Genomic DNA, 24,443 nt, shown 5'->3' on the forward strand with positions numbered 1-24,443 from the left:
GATGTGGTTTACAGCCCGACGTGTGATTGTTTAACATTGCTAGAGATGTTTGACCTCAGTGGTGAGAGAACAGAACAGAGTTTTGATTGTGAAATATTTTGGAAACAGACCCATGCATATTATTTTCATTATTATTATTATTATTATTATTATTATTATTACTGACTGATGAATATATCACTCTCACAGGAGACTGTTCCCACCTGCTTCAGCTTCCACCATTGTCCCCAGGGATGTGCACAGACATTTGGAGGGGCTATTACTCTAACCTGAAAAAGGGCACCACGCCTAGTTGGGTTAACTAAAGCAACTTAGAAAAAAAAATGTTCAAACTGCTGACAAATTGACAATGAACATATGATATAAAATTATAGCAAAAGAAATTGCCAGTTCAATTAAACTATGAGTGCAATTTCCTTCCTCACAGTTCATACATAAATAAAATAAAAATATCTAAAAGTTAAAAAACATTTGTTCATTTGTAAATAACAAATTAAAACAATGAAAATCTAAATAAGGAAATGAAAAAGGGGCCTGTTGTCTTGTCAGTTTTGAAACAACTGCAAAATGTATTTAAGCTAGTAGCTTAACTAGCCTACATGTAGTTTACGACTCCCCAACACTGGATATACTATATCACATCACATCCAATGGAGCAGATACATTGTTTTATTCTGTCATGGGATTGGGACGGGACGTGTCTCCCGGTAGCTCAGTGGTGTTCTGTGCCCCAAATGCAGACTTAGGGCTCCAAAAATGAGGTTGAACTGCTGCTGCGACTCACACTCAACTAGAAGAAAGGCTCAATCTCTTCTGCAGCATGACCATAAGCATGTAGTCTGCCGTTGTTGTTGTTGTTATGAGACATCATGGGGTTCAGAGGTCGGAGGCAAGATGTCGAGGGTGATGGCGTCAATGTTTCGGAAAGTATGTGGATTCGCTGTCCACACTAAAACGTGAGGGCAGCATCTTTGAATTTTTCCACCCTGAGACCCGGTTTCAAAAAAGTGTGTTTTCAGGCGCTGTGTTTACAGGATCCATGTGGACAATCGTCCAAAATGATGCAAAAAATGTGTGTTTACATAAAATGGCGTTTCCGTGTGGACAGCCTCTTAAAGGCAGCGCTGCATGGAAGGCAGCTAGCTTCCTTTGGTTCATGTTACTAGCATGTAGGCTTAATAAATGTTAATAAAAGGCAAATGTTAAGAACTGCACATTATTTGAGGCCAGGTGGATACTCTTTTGTATTATTCTCAGAGCATTTGTGATCTCCATAACTTCTAAAACTCACCTGACTGACAAACTTTCCCTCTCGTACACCCACAAACTGTATTGCACACCCACAGTGTTCAGTGTGTCAGATTAAAGTCATGTGACGAGGGGCAGAGGGCATTGCTGATGTTGTCAAATTAAAATAAATTGTTGATTATTGAAAAAAAAGTTAGAATGATGGCAATTTAATTTGTTTCAACACTTCTACTTTACCAATTATGGGCTTGTTGTATTGATGTAGACACAACAGCTCAGCTACTAAGGGCAAACGGGCTGTTGCCTGAGCAAGAATAGCCCATACCCGTGATTGTCCCTGTACCTAAAAAGCATCAATGTCTAGTCTAAACGACTACTGCCTGTGGCACTCCAACTCATTCTGATTTAGTGATTTGAGAAACTGGTCCTCCAGCACATCAAAGACAACATCCCTGCAGGCCTTTACCCCCAACGGTATGCATTCAAACCCAAGATTTCCACAGAGGATGCCATATCCACTGCCCTCCATTGCCTTCACATGTCTTCAGAATAAGAGCACCTACATCACATCAGAATGCTGTTTGTTGATTTCAGCTCAACACTCAATACAATCTCAACTGGGAAACTGATTGGTAAACTCAACACTTGTGGCTTGAGTCCAACCCTCTGCAACTGGATGATGGACTACAACCAGACCCCTGACAGTTCAGATTGACAGTCACACTTCCTTTGCTTAAACTCTGACCACCGAGGCCCCCTGGGCTATGTGCTCAGTCCTTTCCTATTTTCACTGTACAACCATGACTAGAAATTCTGGTCATCAAAATGAACAACATTGTGAAATATGCAGATGACACGATCATAACAGGCCGCTTTACAAACTACGATAAGAGTTCATATCGTGAGGAAATCAATCTTGCAGAGTGGTGAACAGACAACAATCTACTGCTAAATGTCAACAAAACCATGAAGCAAGTGAACAGTTTTTAAGGTCCTGGGAATCAACACTTATAAGAATCTTATGTAGCATAAAGAACTGTGAATGCAGAACTTAGGTAGCATAAAGGGACTACACCTTTCATTTTGTTCTACATCCTTTTGAGCTGACTGATATATATGTTATGTTTAGGACTTTAGAAATAGACAATTGAATTGAATGCATCTAACATAACAGATTTTAATGACTTGTAGTGGCAAATGTACACAGAATGTTTGTACAACAACCTTAGAAATAACTGATACCGATATTCATCACCAACTCTGTAGATCTTGAGTAAAGGAATAAGAACGGGGTACAATATCTCACAGCATTTATATACTTGAGATATATACTGAAACACCCAAAAAAATAACATTTAATAACATTTTTTTTCTTTAAAAAAGTACTTCATGAAGCTAACTTTGACTGCTTATCATTTTTGGGAAGAATAAAATAATGCTATGTGATGATGATGGAAAAAGCCAGGAGAAGTATCAGTTGCAACCATCATAAATATAGGATACAATACTAGAGCAAATAATATCTGAACTCCCAGCTCAGTCCACAAGAATTCTCATAAGAAATAAAATATTGATTGAAGGATCGATATCGAGAGTGTGAGCAGTACAAAAAACAGAAAAAACACTGAGCACTACGAACTGTGTGAGGTCTCACTGGTGTGTCAAGAAGAGTGTTTACAAGAAGTAAGAAGCAAGAAGAACATGCAAAAAACAAACTGCACGCATGTAGAGTACTGTGGGGTCACGCTTCATCAGAAACATATACGGACAAGTGCACATGGTCACATCAAACAAGCATAATGTCTAAAATTCCTCAGAGACAAACTTATTTTTCAGAGACGGACCAAAAATACACAACAGTAGCCAGGCTTGCATCTGTCCTGTTTATATCGTAACACATGCAAAACACTCTTTCACAGACGCAAACAAACACAAACATGAAGCATTTCAAAAACTGCTCGTAAATACACATGAATCCTCTAACAGATACATAATAAAGCCTGCGTGTATCACGCTCTTCACAAACTCATACATATATGCATAAAGGTTCTCACATGCACACACGTGCAGTGTGGCTGTCTGCCTCCCACATGCAGTGTTTGTGACGCATAGGAAAAGTCATTAGACCCGTACTTCCTCTCCAACAGAAGAGAAAGAAGAAAAGACCGTCTTACATGAAACGCACAGGAAATGTGTGGGTGACTGCCTTTAAGCGTGTGTGTGTGTGTGTGTGTGTGTGTGTGTGTGTGTGTGTGTGTGTGTGTGTGTGTGTGTGTCTGTGTGTCTGTGTGTGTCTGTGTGTGTGTGCCGGTCTGAAGTTCTGCCCAGAGGGTTGGTGACCAATGTCTTGTAATTGTTTGCCTTTGATTGCTTTCATTGAGTAGACTACAGCTACAATTACAGCCAATTAAAACAGCTCTAACAGCTATGGGTCGGCCTGCTCAGCAGACTAAATTGATCCTGTGGTATCAGCACTTGTCCAAAGCCTCTCCCCCTAATGTCCCAAATTGTAACTTGACTGAACTGTAGAAAGGTGGAGAGTACCTGCTATTATTGTGGTAAACACCTTTTTGTTTATAATCTGGAAAATATGTCTAGGCTGGACAACTTAGTTACTTAAACAGCATGCCTGATTCATTTAAGAATAAAAATTTTAAAAAAAAACAAGGTAGGTATGTCTGATCGTTGATGTGTTGGATCATGGATGTGTTTTTTGTACAACACAACAAGATGTAAAACATCTCAACCCATATCTGACTTATTTTGAGTTTCACAAGTTTCATTTCTCCCTACGCAAAGGTACAAACAGTTAGAGCTTCTGCTTTTTATTGGAACTCACGGGTCTAATTGTGTAACTAATCACTTGACTCCGCTGTCTGTTTATTGATGTGTCGTCTTATGCAGGAGCTATGATTTTTTGCAGAACATCCAAAGCAGCACTTTCTTGTGTTTCTACTGTGTGTGGGTGCACGCTTATCTGCATCCTCAGCCACCATCAAACAGTATGTGGTGCTGTGTGCGTGTGTGTCTGTATATGAATGCATTGTATGTGTACGTCGAGTAGGTGTATTTATATAAATATATAATAGGAGCTTATAAAAATCCAAAAACAACAAAAGACAGGAAGGAGAGCAAACGACAGAGGGAGGCACAGGGTGAATCCTGGGGTTTGGACAGCTGCTAAAGCTTCAGGAAACTCAATCACTTTATGGCTGAAGGTGGAAGTCTTACCTGTATGCAGTAAATCATGCCAGCATACGGTACGCGCACACATACACACACACGTGCGGTGTTGTGAAGGCAACGCAGACAGGTGAAGGACTCCTGACTTCCACGGGGAATAATACTCCCCCTCACACACACACACACACACGCGCGCGCACACACACACACACACACATACACACACACACATATGGATTAATTTGGACACTGCTCCTCATCTCTGCCTACCTCTACAATGAACATCTGTCACCTCAGCAGGATCCAAACTTCTAATATGCATGCAAACGCATGCTCACACGCAAACACACACACACACACACACACAATCGAGACACACTCTCCATTCCTCTCCCTCGCTCCATCATACATGCACACCCTCCCTCAGTCAAAATAGATAGTTAAATTTGGCCCAGTTTCCATGTGTTCCTGGTTCAGTATTTCATCCCTGTCAGTCTTCAGGCACACCTGCACCCGGAGCCAGCACTGCAGAGCTAATGTGTCCTCATCTCTGGTCTATTTACCTGTTGTTGTTTTTTCTCTCTTTTTTTCTACCTTCGGGAAAGAGAACTATCTTTGTTTATGAATTCATACCGACCCTTATGCAACAATAATCTGCATTTTGTTGTTAGAACTTAGACACCTGTTTCCTTTAAGATTCCCAGGGGTGCTACTCCCTTCACTGCTAACAGTAAACAGTCTCTCGGGTGCTTTCTGTTGGCATGTGCAAAGGAAAAGAAGGTCTACATGTGCAAAGTTCAATTGTGAATATTCCAGAACTGGAAATCCCCCCCCAAAACACACACACACACACAGCAGACACTAAAACATGCAGCTGTTAGCACTGTAATCTTTAACTTTTTAGCATTAAAGGCGCTGTTTTTAGTCCTGATCTTTGAAATTAGTCTGGAAATTGTGTGTGACATCTGGTCTGGTCTGATGTTCTTTTTATTCACCAGGGACATATCCAGGTCTGAAGTAAGTATTTTTTTTTTTTTTTTTTACCAAAGGTGCATCACAACCACATACGCCACATCCTCGTGAAGCATATCTAAAACATGTTGCCATTCTGATACTTTCTGTTTAAAGAGGACATAATCAGCTGAGAGTTCATAACAAACTGTAAACCAATGAAGCAGACAAGCAGACACCAAACTGCGACCAAAGTTAGACATACACTATTATAGAGCATAAATCTCTAAAGATATAAAATACTGTCAACATTTAGTTTTTACAAGTAAAATTGCCACTTCAGGCAGCCCTCTAACTGTGGTAAATGTTTCCTCCTCCTCCTCACTTTCGCAGTCCGATTTGGTTTTGTGGGTTCAATAAATTAATAGGCCAACATTTCCTGTTTCGGTAACTGTAAACAACCTACACACGAGAGGAGTGACAGTATCAGTTTGAACTTTTTGAGTAGGTTACAGCAAAATGTCAGCATTTGACTGTGGGAAAGCTGCACATAGTGGTGTGCATAATGAAGGGGAGGGAGATAGAAGTAAAATTGCAGCAGATGGTTATTTCTGTCGCAATCTTTCTTCTGTCAGTTTGAACAGTTTCATATCTCCCATCCTGTAGCTCTCTGCCTCGCAGTCTATTTATACACTTACTTTACGCCTAAGTTTCTCAACCTTGTAGTTTGGTGGAAAAAAATAAATAAAAATGTGCTCTCATTTAATTAAACCGTGTTGTTCATTATCAGGCATTTCTTTCAAACACTGCTAAATTACATGTATGTGCATAATTTTTGTATGTTTTTATGCGCTCAATATTACCATCTAATTGCATCATAAATACAGGGAACAGGGTAGCTGTAATTTAAAAGGTTATTAGTGTATATTGCCAGTAAAAAACACATTAGCTTAGAGCATTACCTTGGCAATCCAATTCCCCTGTACATTCCCATTGCAGAGGTCTGGAGCCGGTGAGGATTCCTCCAGTGTTAATTAAACCGCCTGTCTTAGAGAGAATTAAGGTCGTGATCTCCCAGACCTCACCACTCCCACACTCCCTGAGAAGAAAAGAGAGAAGAAAAGAGACTTAATGAAGGAATAAAGGGAAGAGATGACTTAATGAACCGCCTAACGAGGCCTGCGGCCGTTTAATAAGGGCTTATTAAAGCTTAATTAGAGCAATAATCCAGCTTGTTTGGAGTCATTCAGTGTTGACTTGTGGCTGATTGTGTTTTTTATGGCAACTGGATAAACAAGGAAGCATTGTCATTCCACAGGAAGGAAGACATGTTCATCTGTGTGCGTACATGTGTTTGCGTGGTGCCATAAGAGGGATTCCAAAACTGATTAAGTGGGAGCCGCCGGTGACCTTCCAATCACATGGAGGCCCTGAAGTCATCAATTGGTTCCCATGTTGGAGTTTGATTTACATTCACCATGCGACTCGAACACTCTCCCATCCCCTCCTGAACACTAAAACGGCTAAACCAAACGCAGACCTTAAAAAATATGGATAATAATAACCATGTCACTCCATGGTTGTCAAAGTAGTGCCTTTTGTCAGTGGTCAGTATTTCAGCTTCTAAAGGGGTTAGAGGTGTTCCACTTTGTCATACCCTCCCATCCTTCTGTGATTCCTGGGGCTCAAAGCACCAGACATGCAGTCAAATGGACTCGTCCACTTATTAAGCATGGACCAAGGACAAATTTCATTCCAAAGTTTTACCCTAACCCCCCTTTTTTCCAGTTAGAAGGGGTAGTCGTGGCTAAATCTGCCAAAATGAAATGGGAAAAGCCGTCAAGACCCTCAAACACCATCAGTTACGTTACAACCCGACGATTCCAACATTCTGTTTCTCGCTGTGGCAATTGTTCTAGTGGTGATATCACAATTCACAACTTCACACTATCATCCAAGCCATCAAATAAAAAGGAACCCTGCTCCCTTAACGGCAGCTAACATTAGCAGTGCTTTATGGGCCAATATTAGCAATATGGGCTCTGACCTTGCCGGTCTGCACTGACATTAGAGGAGCGGCACCAAGTCGGCAACTTTACTGCTTTGAATTTTGTTACGTGTCATCCAAAAGGGTAATACAATGTCAACGAGCTAGCTAGTTAGCTACTGAGACATCAGCAAACTGGTAACAGTTGTTTCATGCTTGTTATAAACAGAACATTGTACAGTCACGCGGCATACATTTGTCGTGACCCTCACCTCGAGGGTCACCATTGGGAGGGCCTTGTAGCCCTAACATTTCGCCTTACCCCTCTGTCACAGCAAGAATCAGGACACCCTAGCTCTTGACGTGATCCCCCAAAACTGAAGGGCAGGTTCACTGAGCTTGGGCCCAAAACCCATTTGTTTTTGGACAACAGTTTGGGCACATTTGTTTTTCGGAGCCAGAAGTGACCATATTTGGAGGAGAGGGTGAAGCTGTGGAGGATATCCTGCTTGGATCTGATTGAGAACCCGAGGATATATCATACGGAAGTTACGCCCTAAAGCATTCCCTGCTTTATAGTCTAATTTTCTCTAATCGTGGCCATAACTCATAATGAACAATGAAAATCTCTCTGGATTTAAGAGAAAGCAAGTAAGAAATCTCATAAACGTACATATAAATTGATTTCGTCAAACTTATTACTTGTTTTATCTATCGTTTCTCTAATGCTCCATCCTTATTTTATAAAGTCACTAATTAACTGAGTGAATTATTTAACCCTCTGACTGCAGGAATCCTACTGTGACATCATGTTTGTTCAATCTGAAGTTGCTTTATGGACTTGATGAGTCACGTGGTTTGTATAACCCCAGTGATTCAGCTGGCAGACTCCTTTCCTCATTGATTCAAACACAATACACAATGTTTCCTCTATAGACATCAGCGTGACTCGCGTGAGTCAGAGATCGCTTCATTGTGCCTAAGGACACATCTAAAGAGAGTACACAGTGCACTGGAGGCCTCAGATTTTCATTATTCAGATGGTGATGCCATCACCCCCCGGAGGACTGAGTCAAGCTCACAGCATGTTGTATCCTACCTGTTAATGAATGCCAAACTGCTCTTGTTACTACAGCTCTCTGCTCTGTCTCTCGGAGGGATTCGTTGTGTATTACTGATTCAGACTGTTTATGACCTCAGGTGCTTGTATGGGGTTAGCGATATCCAGTTGTCCCCAGAATGAAGTGGTACTCACCATTCTTCCTGATCATGTGAGAACCCACCACATACCAAATGAAGTACAGAGCCATATATGCCTATATATATGTTTATAAAATGTTGATTAAAATGAAAATCAGATCATGTGGCCACACTGCAGTGTATGTGCCTAAGAGGGAGGCGGCACGTACAGGTGGAGGATCTCAATGACTGTCTTGTTTCTCTTAACACTTTGCTCCGGGATGCTAAATTGGAAAGCAGGACAGGACAAAATTATCCCAATAACAAATGACTTGTGACCTGCGTGGAGTTATTTTTATCAGTAGACCCTCGTGTAGATCAACAGTGGGTATTTTTTAAAACTAACAGTCATGATTCAGTCTTTTTATTTTCTAGATTTGTTGAATAGTTGTCACCAAAGTTGTCAAAAGTGTGGGTACCAGAAAAGATTTACACGTTTTAGTGCTCATAAATACAGACATATTCTCATAGTTCCTGTTTTTTTAGCCCCTCCCCTCCCGAGTACCCAGTCTGGTCACACACACCTAACCCAGTACTGCTAACAACAAGAGGGGAGCTGTCCTATTAAATTCTTACACGCCAAAATCACTGCTAGGCATATTTTATATAAACGTGTGACTTGGTGATGCAGTGTGATGTCACAAAGTCACAGAATTAAAGGTGGGACTACTGACAAGGCGTTTCAGGATCAGGGTTTTCTGTGTGAGGAGCTGCTGCAATTACAAATATATATAAAACACGAGTAAGAGAAAAAAATGTAAAAGAAAACTAACTGATCACTCGACTTGCAATAATTCCTCCTTTTAACCCCTAATATCTTTTTAATTGGGACTATTTTCCCACCAAGACAAACCATCAGAGGTCAAATTAGCAAGTGAAACTGTAATGTCTTATGTAAAAACTTGATTTGATTTAGTTTTTCCAAGTCAGAAGCAGTAAACAGACTTAGTCACTGCAGCTTGGGGAGCATGAAATGAGCGGTGAGCCGTTTACAGTGTGTGCTTGTAAGTGGGTGACACACATACATGATGAAGAAAATTCACATATGTTCAGTGCACTGTGTGTATGACTCAGATGGGAGGCAAGTTTTGTCATTTTCTCATTAAAATTCCTTGTGTTAAACCAATAAAAATGACACATAGACAGTCACTGTGGCAGCAATATGCATGTGTATACACACACACACACACACACACACACACACACACACACACACACACACACACACACACACACACACACACACACACAAACAAACACGTAAACTGCTGCATACTGCAAGAGCTCAATTTAAGCAAGATGACATCATCTAGCTGGAAGCTCTCTGTGAAAACACACCACTTTGTTATAGCTGTGTGTGTGTGTCTTTAGCATTTTTTCTGCGGCACATCATCTACCACTAATACCCTCACACGTGCTCCCTCGCTCCTAAGGAAACCGCTGACAGCTAACAAACACACACCTTTCTCACACTGTGGTCACCATTCCCCACCATGCTGTCACTTCTCGGGTGCTGTTCCACCAGGAGTCTTCTTCACCCAGCTATTTGAGTCAGTTAGCATCACCGCAGCCTGTGGAATTTTATACATTTCGCCTTTAGCACTTTTGGTTTTAGTTTAGCATAGCTGAATGATTCCCTCAAGCACTTAATGGCATCCCTGCTTCCAAGTTTCGCTAATTTACTTCCTAGAATCAAAACCATGCGGAGGGTGGAGGAGGCTCGGTACTGTCTGGATCCAAACGTGATGGGTTTTTGGTTTTCAATCCTGAGAACTCCGATGTGGTTATGATTTTCCAAACACCTTCAACCTTCTTGCTTCCCCCAGTTTCAAGATTTACATGACTTCCAGTGTCTGAGAATTGTGTCATTTAGCCCGAGGGCAGACTGAAGTCACACTCCAGAGGGTTATTAGCCGATTTTTAGACATTATAGTGTAGAGAGGCTTGGAACATCACACAGAGATGTGTGACAGCATTTCTTGAGGAAGGTTTGAACCCTTACAGTCACAGTTCACGGACCATGTCTCTGGCAAGTCCGCCGCTCTGCTGAAACACTTCAATCCCCTCCACTTATTTCCAGAACGCCAAACAGCTGACGATTCCTGCAGCGGGGGCCAGCCGTCTCCATTGTTGTCGTATATATTCCCCCCGTCGTGCAGACATATGTCAATTTTATGTCAGAGGATTAGGGATGCCAGCTATTGTTCTGCAGCATGAGAATGATGTCAACTTTCCTACAGGGCCCTTTTCTGTGAGATGTAGACGGCAAAGCAGCTGACAATTCCTGCAAAGATGCCAGCACATCACATCATTTACAAAACTACTTCCCTGCTCTTCAGCTCTGTCAAGTCGTACCCTGGAGAGTTATAGAGGGAGGGGAAAAAAAAAAGAAAGAATGATGTCATCTTTCCAACAGGGCTTTAAATCTCAGAGTTAATGTGCTAGAGCGCTGAGCTCTGGAAGATGATGATGGCTGTGGTGATGATGACGGTACTGGTCACTGAAGTGGTCACGGTGGTGATGACAATGATGATGTGATCTTTTCCTAAAGTCTTTTTCTCCTTTGTGTTTAAAAGCACGAGCATGAAGCTGCTTCTGTCTCGGTAGCGCAGCGGAGGAAGAAGAAGCGGCATTCATAACACTTGAGCTGATTTACCTCTTTTAATCAAAAAAAGGCCTCGTTGAGTGGGGGGCGGGGGGCTACTACTCCTAATGTGCCCAGTAATGTCTCTATTAATATTAATATCATTAATGTACCCTAAATTGGAGGGGAAATTAAGTTTACTTTGAATTATAACGCGATGTGTTAGTCTTGTGTTCACCAGAAAATCATATCCATCCCATTATCAAGTTTCTAATGTTTTTTTAAATGCGCGCCAATTGTAGTAAAATGATGCTAATGTGAGTGGGTAAAAAATAGCAGGCTGATAATGCAATTAGGTCCCACATGATCTACTAAGACATTATTACAATACTGAGCTCTTTTTTTTTTATTTATAGCATATTTCTTTCTGCTCTACTGCATATAATAAAGGCTAATACTGTAATAGGAATAAGAGTGTATTAACTCTTCCTGCAACATGACTTGTGGATTCAGAGGAGACCACTTTTAAGGATATTTTTATACATCATCAGTTGAAATACCACCCACTCGTGACAGTGCGTCCCTCTTCTTGCACCATTTATGATGTGGCATCAGTATGTTTCCTGCATTATGTCATCTCTTCTTTAGAATATTTCTTGTTTGTTTGGAGTAGATGGAGTTCCTTCTTCTAAATGCTGAGCCGCTTTTGGTGTAAAAACAGTTTTAAATGTTATTGCACAGAGCGTTCATACAACACATTGAAGGAGCAAAGGAAATGAAGAGATGACTGTACGTTTATGTATATGTTTCTGTCGGGTGCTGTGTTTCAGCGTCATAAGAGATCCACTCTGCAAACTGCGGTGCCAGAATTTGGTTGTCGTGACATCAGAGGGCATTTACGTGAATCTTCCCAGTTGCCAACTCCGACATCACATGAACGCAGACTAAAGCTAACTTCTGTTCGTACTCTGTCAGTGTTTGACAGTCCTGGTCCTGGTGGCTTCCTGCCCTGCATGTTTTAGACGTTACACCTCATTCAAATGATCAGCTCATCACGAACCTCTGCTGAAGCCTGATAACAACCCATTCATTCGAACCACGTGCATTGGAGCAGGATTTAAAAAAACACTACTTGATGTAATTCTTTTGACAGCAGATGTAATATATCTTTGGCCACAAGCAGGATTTTGATGGCGCTATTTCCTACTTTTGGATGAGAGGAAAAGGAGAGGAGACCCCGTTTTCATGTTTGAGTGACAGACAGCCAACAGCACACTGAGTAAAGACCAAGTTTGTTTTTAATTACATTCTAGAGCATTTTATCAAGGCTCTGTTAACTAAACTCCACGCATAAGTTGGGCTCACTTTTTCAAGTGGTAAATTGGTAAATTGCTACTAAGTCTTAAATGAGCAAACCATTTTTATAATGAATTTATGATCAGTGGAGGATTCACATTTAAAAAAGCAATTTTAAAATCTGTGTCATCCTCCGAATTTTAGGTCTATGAGCGAAGAAGGAACTCTCCGGTGGGACGAAAACACAGTCAATATGCAGTGGCTCGCATAACAAGGAGTAAGCCCAAGAGCAAGAATCATTTTTTTGGCATCAGGTGAGCAATTCTCATTGGACCGTAAAGGCGCCATCTTTAGCTCTGGTTTGGTTCTATTAAACAATCTGTCTGATGAAGGTGCAACGACGGCACTGTGCAATAACGACGGTGGCAAAGGACAAACATAGGAAAAACACCCAGAGAGTCCACACTGTGAGGAGGTCAAGGTTGGTTGGGCGGAAGAACTTTCACACAAGCGATCAAGTGTGCGTGTCCCATGTGAGGCCAATATGTGTTGCTACTTTTAGGAAGTTGTAATTCTAATTATCTGTTACTCAGCCTATCCAAGTGTGTTTGGTGCCTTTATTTTTCAAAGCGTGTGCACCAGGGCCAATCACAAATATGATACGACGTGGCCCCTGGCTCTCAAATGCAAGTTGATATGTTGAAAGAAACTTGGACAACGAAAATCATTAGACCGAACTACTGTGTCATTACTGGTGTTTCATCTGTAAAGAGCACACGTCTTTCTAAAGAGTCTTAACTGTACGCTCCAGTGTTGAAGAGGCGGTCCATCCTCTTAGCCCTACTCAGCGCTGATGAGACACTGTGCTCACTGTTTGTACTCTCGTCGAAAGCAATTACTTCAACATGCTCAAGTTTCAAATGCGACTGAATAACCGTGTTTCATCATGAATGCCCCGCTTCAGACACACTGCTGCCATCATTGTTTCCACTGCTTTCAATCTTTCTTAATTTCTACTTATTTCCAATGATTGCCTGCTATTTTCCAGTTACACCCCCAGTGTGTTAGTTCTAAACTATAAATTATGTCACTCTGCCACTGGGCTTCTTGCTCATTATGGTTAAACTGATAACACATGCAGAGATTGTTAAAACATTCCAGCACTAAACAGCTGACTATGCCGGGCTAGCGCATGCAGAAATCAATTTGAAGCTAAAAAGAAAAATCAATTTCTTTAACCACGTCGTGGTACAACACATCGATACAGGCCAGGATGGATTTTCATACAGTAGAGGATGATACTGTTGCAAGCCTGAGAGGTTCAAAACTCCTACAGGAATTCAAACATAACACTTAGTCTGATCCAGAGATTGGAGTTATCACCCATGCTTTGCTCTGTAACAGGTCAAACCGCCAAATGTAGAGTGGCTTTGCACCTTTCCAAATGGTGCCCACAAAAAGCCAAAACCGAGAGTCACACTTTAACAGTTAGTGGGCATCTTTATCTCAGTTTGTTCCCCTTGGTTTCGGTTGTTTTCAACAATCTCTCCCATTTCCTATGTTTTTCCCAGTTACACCCTTGTGTGTTAAACTATATCTAGTTTTACACAGGGCATGATGTCATTCTGCCTGCGGGGCTTTCCCACATTCAGGGCTCAGCTGATAACACATGTGGTGGAGAACTGCTAAAACACATGGGTGTGTAGCGGTTTTAAACTCCTAACCCATATCAACCGATCCCTGAGAAGCAGAGTGAGGAGGGGGGGGGTTTGGCAAAGAAAACACGTCCCCTTTTCCCCCACCGGCAACCATCAGCTTTAAAGATCATCTAGGCTGTGATTACCTTGGCTGAGTACAGTAACCCAGCCCATGTTGTTGCAGGCAGGCTACAGCTGTGCCTCACTCCATAAAACCTCCAAAAAAAAATCGTTTCATAGTCGTTCCCTTTACCTTGCTGATATGCAGAACTGCGAGCTTCCACTTGAATAAATCAGCAGGAGTGCAGGGCCCTTTTAAACAGGCGGAGCTGTTGAGTTCCACATACTCCGGTGCCTGAGAGTTGTTTGACATCAGTGTAGGTTGTGGTTGCACACTTGGTCGGCAACTGCTGTACAAACCAAACCCCACTCTGCCAGCAAACCCGGTGAAAATCAGACGCTTTCACTGAGTTAATCCGCGCTGTGAGTCAGGGTAACTAGAGTAGACGCTGCATTCACACAGGGGATGATTGTGGGATAACATCTGACTCACCAAGCTGGTCTTTTGTGGTTCTGCAGCACACTGGTAGCCTATTCTTATTCTGTGTCAGACACTGTGGAACTAAACAAAGTCCGGTGCAGAATAAACTAAGTGCAGTCTCGTGCAGCGGTATGAAAGAGAGTAAAAACTAATGCAGAGTTTAGCTGGATGCTGGAGGAGGGAAGGACACTCGAGTCCCACTGGGGCACTCACAGGATAAGCTCAGCTGATACGGGCCCTCGAGAGGAAGCTGGACTTGTTTATAAAGGAAATGACATCACTGGGCTCGGATCAGACAATGACCTCATGCTGACAAGATAATAGCTGAGAGACAGAGAGAGAGACAGACTGAGAGAGAGAGAGAGAGAGAGAGAGAGAGAGAGAGAGAGAGAGAGGGCTGATTAGTTCAGTTGCAGGAGTCACATGCAGGGATGAAAGGTGAACGAGGGCACTGTGGTTATTTAAAACCTCAAAGTCAAGTGCCTAATAGATTTGGTAAACGGCTGCTAAGCAATTTAATACTATAATGTCAGATTGATGGTCTGTAATTTGCCGGTCTTAAATACTCAAAACGTAGGCCGGATTTGCTCAACCAGGAGGAATGTGAGGTCGAATCGGTTGTACAAGGACAGAAAAAACGAGCTGTTTTCTCAACAAACATTCTTCGGTATGAGCATCACCGCGACAGGTGGCCATGATTTATCAGCACTGTTGAACTACCGTTCAACCTATGTGTGTCAAAGCCTCAGATCTTCTGATTTTTCACTTGGGAGCTGAGTCAAGATAATGAGCACTGAGAAATGGGAGGGTGAAAGTGTATTCTATTTAAATTCGGGAGTTGAGGAATTTCAATGAATCTTTATGCAGAACATTTAATTTTCTTGAACAACCCTGACCCCTGAGGGATTTGGATAAACAAGATTTTCCGGTGACTAAAAAATTATTAAAAGATAAGCAACCTATTTCTGTTCCTCCATTGTACAAGGCTTTTTTCTTTTTTTTTCTCTTTCAGCGTGGCTGTTCCAAGCCTATTGACTCACACGAGGGACCAGCAACTTTTCCAAAACAACATTCTGTTGCTCTGCACTTTCTATAAACTGCTCTGTGACGACCTCTAATTGTCCTGGGGATTGGGACAGCATGATTGAAAATAAAATTAAAAAAAAAAAAAAACCTTCACGCCAAAAAAATTACTGGAGGGGGTTTGGAGGAGCTGTTGGACCTCCCAAGAGCAGAGCTGGACTAAAGCCCAAAAACAAAGCTTGCTGCTGGGTTAAGGATCTTAGAATATGCCCTGGATTATGGAGCCAGAGAGCCAGTACATGCCCGGGGACAGTGGTGGAAAACTAATACTGATTTTGGCTAAAGAGGGATGCTGGGTTGTGTGAGAGACAGTTTGTTCAGTGTTGTTAGGATAACAACAGTATTCAGGGGATAAAAATAATGGATTTTAACAGGGGGAGTTTGCTGTAAGCCAACAGTCAGTTTATAGTGCAGACAGCTGTTTTCCCTGCATTTATCCATGAGTGGTACGCTCACATAATGAGAAATGATCCCCACTGCTAAAAAAAAAAAAAAAAAAAAAAAAAAGTATATTAAAGTCCATTTTCTGCTAGAATAGGCCTGGTGTTTTACAAATCTGAATTTCAAATGCGTGTCACGGTCACTGGTATTGTGATTAAAAGTCAGAATACAGTACGGTGATGTGGTAACACGGGGCATGTTTCTGTGGAGGATTTGCAGGGGATGAATACTGTATGTGGTGAGCATTGTTGACTACAGCAGTTCTCAGGGGAAAATAAGGTCCCCAGAACACTGTTTGAAGCTAGAAAGGTGGCAGGGTCCGCCACATATGAACAAAGTAAAACAGTAGTAAATAATGTGTCCTTTTAGGTAAGTTTGTTTATTCAGTTATAAAAAAAACAAAGACAGTTTGTTTATTTAGTTTGCTTAGGCATAATGAAATAATCAGACAATGAAGATCTTTCTCTTAAATTATATAGTGTGCCTTTAATACTGGAGTTTGTTTTTGTTTTTTGTTTTTTAACAAGAGATGGTAGGATTGAGCAAGCAAACATCTTTGTTATGAAATATAATTCCAGTAATGTAAAGTAAATCACATTTGAACTTCACATAATGCATTTGATGCTGCACAGTGTGAAGGGTGTGTTGTTTATAAAATGCACTCTTCAACACAAATGTTTCAGACAATACATTACACAAAAGCAAAATAGAGTTCTATTTCTTGAAAACATCCTCAAAGGCCTGTCACGGATTATCCTTCCAAGTCTTATGACAAAGATGTGGAGAGACTTAATTTACACAAACAGAATGGTCCCATCTGGCCTGATTAACATACTTCGATGCTAATGCTAACTTTTAATGGTGTGATCATCTCACATGCTCATTTTCACTGAATTCTTAATGCAAAATTAGCATATTAGAACAACATATTGTCTCTCACTAGCCCAGGGGCCCGTTGCAAGGTGGTGTCAAATTACATTTTTGTCTCGAGCTGCAGTCTGAACAGCGGTGTTCATTTTGACACATGGACAAAAAGTCATGAAAAAGCATGTCCTTGGACGAGGATGTAATTTGATTCTAACAGAATTGTCAAAGTCAATCAAACCACTGATGCACTGCAGAGGTGTTATGTTATGCGAGCATATTCAGGATAAACACAGCAGCTGTCATTACTCTGTATCCAGGCAAGTTAATTTAATCCCTGTGTTCTATTGAAAGTGCTCAATGATTATGAAAAATACATTTTGACTGAATTAAAATTTTATCAAGTTAGCCCGACCAAGTATTTTTTTTTTTCCAAATCAGCAGGACCAGCAGCAGAGAACTTTCCAGGAAAAGTATAATGGCAGATTTGAAATCTAATCATTGAAATGTATGCAGCACACTGATCCGCCCCCGACACACCCACCCACCCCTCCACCCCTCCACACACACACACACACACACACACACACACACACACACACACACACACACACACCGAAACACTGTCCTCTGCAGAATCTGTCGCACTAATAAGTCACAGCGTCTCTTCATGCAAGGAAGAGGAAACATAAAATAAAAATGCAAACGCCTGCAACAGCCTTTTAATGTTGCTATAAATCAAGTAGGACCATCAAAGGTAGCTGGTAGCTGTAGTGGAATAACTCCCTGTGTTAGTGCAGACACACACACACATTCACATAGATAGATAGATAGATAGATAGATAGATAGATAGATAGATAGATAGATAGATAGATAGATCGGCCAGGTGTCTGTTTAAATCCGAATGGTACTCAACATCAGTAAACAGAGCAGCGAAATGTCAGGAGACATTTCCACTCCTCCAGTGTTACTGTACAGTGCAGTATGTTGCCACGTGTAGTGGTGTGAAAGTTGTTCTATAGGTCAGTTTCTTTCTTTCTTTCTTTTTTTTTATTGGAACATGCGTATGCATACAATGTGTGCCTGTTTCTCTATGGGGAAAATAAAACATGTAGTATCACATCATATGAAACATAGAGTATGTACATGGTCAGACAAGTTGAGGGGCTTAAAGGGCCCTGTGATCCTTGACGGAGTGTTCCCTGGCCTCCACAAACATAACACATAGTCAGTTACTAGTGGATACATTTATGCACATACAGTTTTTAGTATGATGCCTTAGCTATCACAATTCACAGATCCTCAAAAGCAACACTACACATTCAACAGATAAGAGCTCTGACTTGTGTTGGTGGCACATTCACATACGCACACGGGTCTCGGACCACCGCTGGAGCTGCTAACGACTCTGGCTTCCAGAAACAGGCTTTCTTTTCAGCCTGGAGAAAGAGTTACAGAGAAGAAAAAAAGGGAGAAAGAGATAAGGGGAGCAAAAGACAGGTGGGGAGAAGGAGGGAGTGGGAGGGAGCTGGCATATTTCACCTCTATTCACCTGCTGACATGGCCTCTCAAAGAAACCTTTCATTAGACCCTCAGAACAGTCAGCTTAGTCCGTCCAATGCCGTCAATTTAGCTGTCATATTACACTGGCTCGCTTTCTGCTCTTTCATCTGGGGGGATTTTTCATCTCATGATTTTCATACGGGAGGATTGGCAAAAGAGGTGCATGTGCGGGAAAAGCCTCAGAAGTCGAGCGATCTAATACATCAGTTAAGTGATTTAAGGTCTGCATGGTTAACCTGTGCACACCTGAATCCACCGGAGCAGGGGAAAAAAAAAAAGTGCTTAAGGAAATAACACCTTGAAAGGGGAGTCTTTCAGTAATTCATCACTTAAAGAAAGTTGTCTTTGCATTACTTAAGCTTTTTATCATTCAGGAATACTTGATCTAACATAATCTGATACTCTTGGCACAACAGCTTTAAACACCTCTGCAGACGGCGCTTATTTAACTGTGTTCCAGGGCTTAAAATAGGCCATGACCCATATTTTATTCACATATTCTTGGCACTTTTTTTTCCAGGTTTGGACTGACACGGAGCTAAACGGGCACAGTTTATTACAGTCTTTTTTTTGGGAGGGTGGGGGGGGGGGATCTGGGTGGGGCTGGGCTCAATCTTTCTCGGCTGAGTTGAGCTTCGCTGCAGATATGGGCGCTTCGCATATGGGATCTCAATGGGTCCTTTCAGAAGGTGATAATTTAGTCTGCCAACACCTCTTCTAAATCATTAACTTTAGGGAAAGTTAGCCAAGCCAGCTTATTTTTTCGCATAGTTGTGCAGCGAGAGGAATGCTAAAAGCATACACACACGCACACACATACACACACAAACACAGAGAGAGAGAGAGAGAGAGAGAGAGAGAGATACACAGAAAGAGTGAGAGAGGGAGGGAGGGGGGGGCTCTCAAAGCTCTCACCTTAAAATAGAGCACATCAATAACACTCTGATGTTGATGTAAGACTTGAGAGGATTGGCTGGTTTCGCTTTCCACAGAACAAGCTCAAACTACCCTCCCGTCTCTTGCAAAAGGGTTTCAGGCCACCCACAGATCATATAGAGGCTCTCTATATACTCAGCAGCTAAAGAGCGGTGTCAGCAACTTCTCATACCGTCCCGCTGCATCTCTCTCGTCTTCCCACTTTGGCTCCGTCTGGTTAAACTGACCTTTCGCTACTTTTACTGATGTTAGGATTATATAACAAAACCACCTATGCACATATCAACTCTCGCTGTCTGCAACGCACCTATTAAAATGTTTATATCTTTTTTCACTCTCCACCTTTTTGGCAGTTTTGTAAGAGCTGCCCACCCGCAAATAATTCCAGCTGAATATTCTCTGAACAAAAAGGGTAAAACACACAGAGAAAATGGTGATGGTCCCCCGACTGTTTGCACAAACTCCCCCATGGGCAATACACGCCAGAGAGCCTCTGGTGGTGGCGACGCAAGCCGAGCTACCTCAGACGCTCCACCAGACTGCCTGTCTTTCCAACAGGGAGACTTTAAGTTCTGACAACCAACTCCACTCCGCTACCTCACCCATGTCCCCTGACCCCCGGTGCCACAATTTATCTTTTACCAGATGCTAGCAGAACCTGAAGGTGTGGCTTCCCTTTGTGCCCACTTGGTTATGGCGGTGAAGTTTAGTACGACAGCACTTGGAAAAAAAACAGGCTCGTTAGTAACATGAGGTCAAGCAAAGACTGCTTCGTCTCAAACAGAGCAGAACTGACAATGCGGAGACACCATAAAACTGTGCAGCCCCACTGCTTTCTGCTGAGCTCCGGTTTGCACGAATAGCAAAGCTTCTTACCCAAACAGCTGACAGCTCTGCGTACAGTAGCTCAGCTGAAACATAGTGACTGTCATCCGACGGTGACTGCATTGTCAACCCAACAGACAGACGCACACGTTGAGCTGAGTTTCAACTCAGCATCTTTGCCACGGTCCATTGCATTGCACAATTATAAGTTACTACCTAATTGTTAAACTTGAATAATAACACCATAGGCTACTTGCGGTCAGAGCACAAGAGCAAAATCAAAACTCAATCCGAATCATTTATTATCCATGCAAAGATAATGTTGTTGAACAGCAAAAGGCAATCAAGGGTTATACGGTGCCATCCTCTGCCTGTGGTGGTGCTGCTCTGTGGCTAAGTGTGACCTCTGACCTCCATAAAAACAGAATATGACTACAGAGATCAATAAGACATTATAATTGTTGCAACACATTCAAATGTGAGATTCACTTGAGGAACCTTGGACTAATGATCTTTATGCCTTTGACTAATTTACTAGCTCTGATTAGGGAAAATGTCATCATTTTTTAGACAAATCTGATCAAATTCTATGATCCTATAAGGTGACATGAACACAGTATGGGCCATCAAGACAGATACAGATACAGCTTGCAGACATCCAGCCACAGAGATGCAGATGGACAAACAAAAACCGACATACAGGCAAACACACACACAGACACACACACACACATGCAAACGCACAAACACACGGCTTGGCCACCCAGGATGAGCGATGGAAACTTTAACTGTGTTTATAACCTAACTCTGGATTACAGGGTAGACTGAAAGGGAGAGAGAGAGTGAGCAAGAGAGAGAAAGAGAGAGAGAGAGCGAGAAGGGGAGAGAGAGAGAGAGAGAGAGAGGGAGAGAGAGGAAGAGAGGAAGGGAGCAAGTAGGGAGGGCTGCATTTAATTATTTACAGCTGAGCAACTGAAACTCCCCCCTTCTCTCTCCCACACACACACACACACACACACACACACACACACACACACACACACACACACACACAACAACAACAACCTCTATTATCTTTACTATAACTTCCCTTCCTGATATATTAGTTGTCGATTTTACAGAGAAGAAGCACAGCAGGTCTGTCTTGTTAAAACAGAGTGTGTGTGTGTGTGTGTGTGTGTGTGTGTGTGTGTGTGTGTGTGTGTGTGTGTGTGTGTGTGTGTGTGTGTGTGTGTGTGTGTGCGTGCATATGTGTGTGTATGAGTGGCTACCAGGCTGTGTCAGGTAGAGAGGTGGTCTCCAGTGGAAGGTTCCTCCACTGCTGAAAAACGCACACAAGTGCTCTCACACACACACACACACACACACACACACACATCTCGCCGTCTGACGGTAAGTCATACTGTTTACAAATACTTTGATTTTACAGTCGACTCAACAGACTCAGCGACTGAAAGCGCGCCTTGACATGTGGTAATTTACGGCTCAGCCTTTTTCAAAGTAAAGGAAATCCATATGATCATTTTATTATTTCAATAGCTTTTTGATATCTCAAATAAAAACCATTCTTTTGCTGTTGTACAGTCCCTGTCTGTTCCCGGTCCAAGATATCCTGCATAAAGTTTGAAAGACTCTCTCACTTGGGAAGCTAAAAATGTTTCCTTTAATTGCTTTGGAGAGACTTTACGTGCAATTTAATACTAGTAAAGCTTGCCCAAGCTCCAGAGTCGCAGACATGGAGAAGGGTGACTGACACCGACGCCCGGTTCGGAGGTCAGTAACCATACCCCACAAAGATCAGTTTTGGCTGCAACGAAAATCATTCTGAAAAAGTCTGAAAGCCACTGTGCGGAAAAGTCAGCTGCAAACCATTTACTGTGGAGGCTGCAGACTAGCTGCCAAGTCTTAAACAGCATGTCTTATTGGCAGAGCTGACACACAGCTGAAAGCCTTATAGATGAAAGACTTGTGCTGTACAAGGCCTGAGGCTCATAAAAGCATTTATAGTGTGAACAAGTCTAGGCTGGGGGGGATTACTTTTGGAATGTAATCTATTACATAACAGATTACCTTTTAAAAATAGAAAAGTTTACCCTACTTAGAGTCTGGGAAGATAAACGGTGACCGGTTTTCCAAGCTATGGTGTCGGACCCCGGAAATGAGCCCACTCGACATGATGGATGCTGACAGGTTGAGCCCGAGGGCCGGATAAGGGGACCAGACGTGATGCAGATGTAGAGCGGTGATTGCACTTGAAGAGAAACGATAAAGAATGTTGCACTTATCTGTGCTGCAATTATCAGATCGTTTATAACAGTTCTTTATGGTGCACGCTGCAGAGATGTGTTCCTTTAGTTGCACAAAAGGTAGGAGTTTCAGAAGAGTATCTCCTCTGCACACTGCACAAATTGAGAAATCAGAATCAGAAATTTTACTGATTCCCAAAGGGGCTGGGACTGGGTTACTAATGTACAGAACAATGTGCATCTTTATGCATGCTGTAGTATTTCAAACGTGGTCTTGCTCGGTTGCTTGTTTTGGAAGATGTATCTACTAAGGCACTAAAACCAGACCAACAAACTACACACACCTCTCACACACACCTTGCAATTACATGCGCGCGCACACACACACACACACACACACACACACACACACACACACACACACACACACACACACACACACACACACACACACACACACACACGCCATGGCTGCTTCCTGAGTAGCCTGCCAAGCAATGCGCCTCCTGAGCCAAGGATTTGCACTGCTAGGGGTTAAGGGTTCAGTGCATGTCAGATGTGCAGACGACTCAACACATTAAAATACACACACACACACACACACACATATATGCACAATCTCACAATGGATGTCCTTTTGACCCCCAAAAAGGGTCAACGTGTCATGACCTCTCAAAACTTTTAAGGCGTGAGCATTGTGGACTCAGAAGTACTACTTTACATTCATCTGTTACATCTGATACACCAGCGAGCTTTTGCCTGTTACTCATTTCCTGTCCACTGTATTTTTATACTCTTTTCCTCCTCCTTAGTATTTTAAGTCCAGAGGTGTAATGTCAGATACGCTCACACTCAAAGACATTCCAGCAACACTGAACACCAAAGACGCAAAGACAGACCAGTGTTTGACAGATGACACATCACTGGAGGAAAAGGCACAGGTGTAGCTAATAACACCAGTACCAAGTCTGTTCCATTGGAGCACGCCTGCACTTACAGCAGCAGTTATTAAAGTTGGCTACACCTGTGTTTGACAAGTTAAAATGTCTGCTGTGACCGGCTGTTTAAGAAAAGGTTTCTCTTAAAGAAGGACAAAACTGGAACGGCACTCACTGAGCACATACCTCTGCCAAGACCCATGGATTCTCTACTTTAATGGGGTCTAACCTGGACCTAGATCCATCCCACATCCAAGTTTCATGGGAGTCAGTTCAGTAGTTTTTGTGACAAACCAACCGACCGACCGACAAACAAAGAAGCCGACGCAGGTGAAAACATAACCTCCTTGGCGGACAAACTGCAAGACTAAACAACAACTAAACAATGACACTGAGACCAGAGAAAGAAACAGCCCAAACTAAAGGAGCTTCAAAACATGCACAAGCTCAGACCCCGCTAGATTTTCCATTACACAGCAAGAGCCGACAGCAAAACTTAAAACACAGACATTTTGCATATTTCACTAAAGAACCACCTCAAAAAATGCATGTGAAACAAATGCCACCAATGCACAGCTTTAGCCGTAGATCTGTGATTTGTTAGAGGTAACACAACTCTCTTCATAGACACTTTTCAACCCCAGTAAAGGAGGCATGATAAGCATCTCCTCGGTCAGTTCTTTCGGGCTTGTTGTAATGAAATGCAGGCAACAGACGTAAATGCATCAAAGTTCCTAGAATCAAGCCACAACTTCCCCTTAAAGAGTCGGCCCAAAATGTCAGAATACCTGGACAATGTGGCTGGTTGTAATCGAAGAAA

General features: G+C 42.2%; 1 long non-coding RNA gene across 2 annotated transcripts in view; it reads right to left on the reverse strand.

Annotated features, from left to right (window-relative positions):
- Nucleotides 1–24,443, reverse strand: part of LOC119005369 — a 111,504-nt gene that overhangs the window by 47,729 nt on the left and 39,332 nt on the right. For both annotated transcript variants that reach the window (XR_005070479.1, XR_005070480.1), the window contains exon 4: nucleotides 6,345–6,481. This is a non-coding gene — a long non-coding RNA (uncharacterized LOC119005369). The remainder of the gene's footprint in view (nucleotides 1–6,344; nucleotides 6,482–24,443) is intronic.

This window comes from Acanthopagrus latus, chromosome 17 (assembly GCF_904848185.1).
Source record: "Acanthopagrus latus isolate v.2019 chromosome 17, fAcaLat1.1, whole genome shotgun sequence".
Lineage (NCBI taxonomy): Eukaryota > Metazoa > Chordata > Actinopteri > Spariformes > Sparidae > Acanthopagrus > Acanthopagrus latus.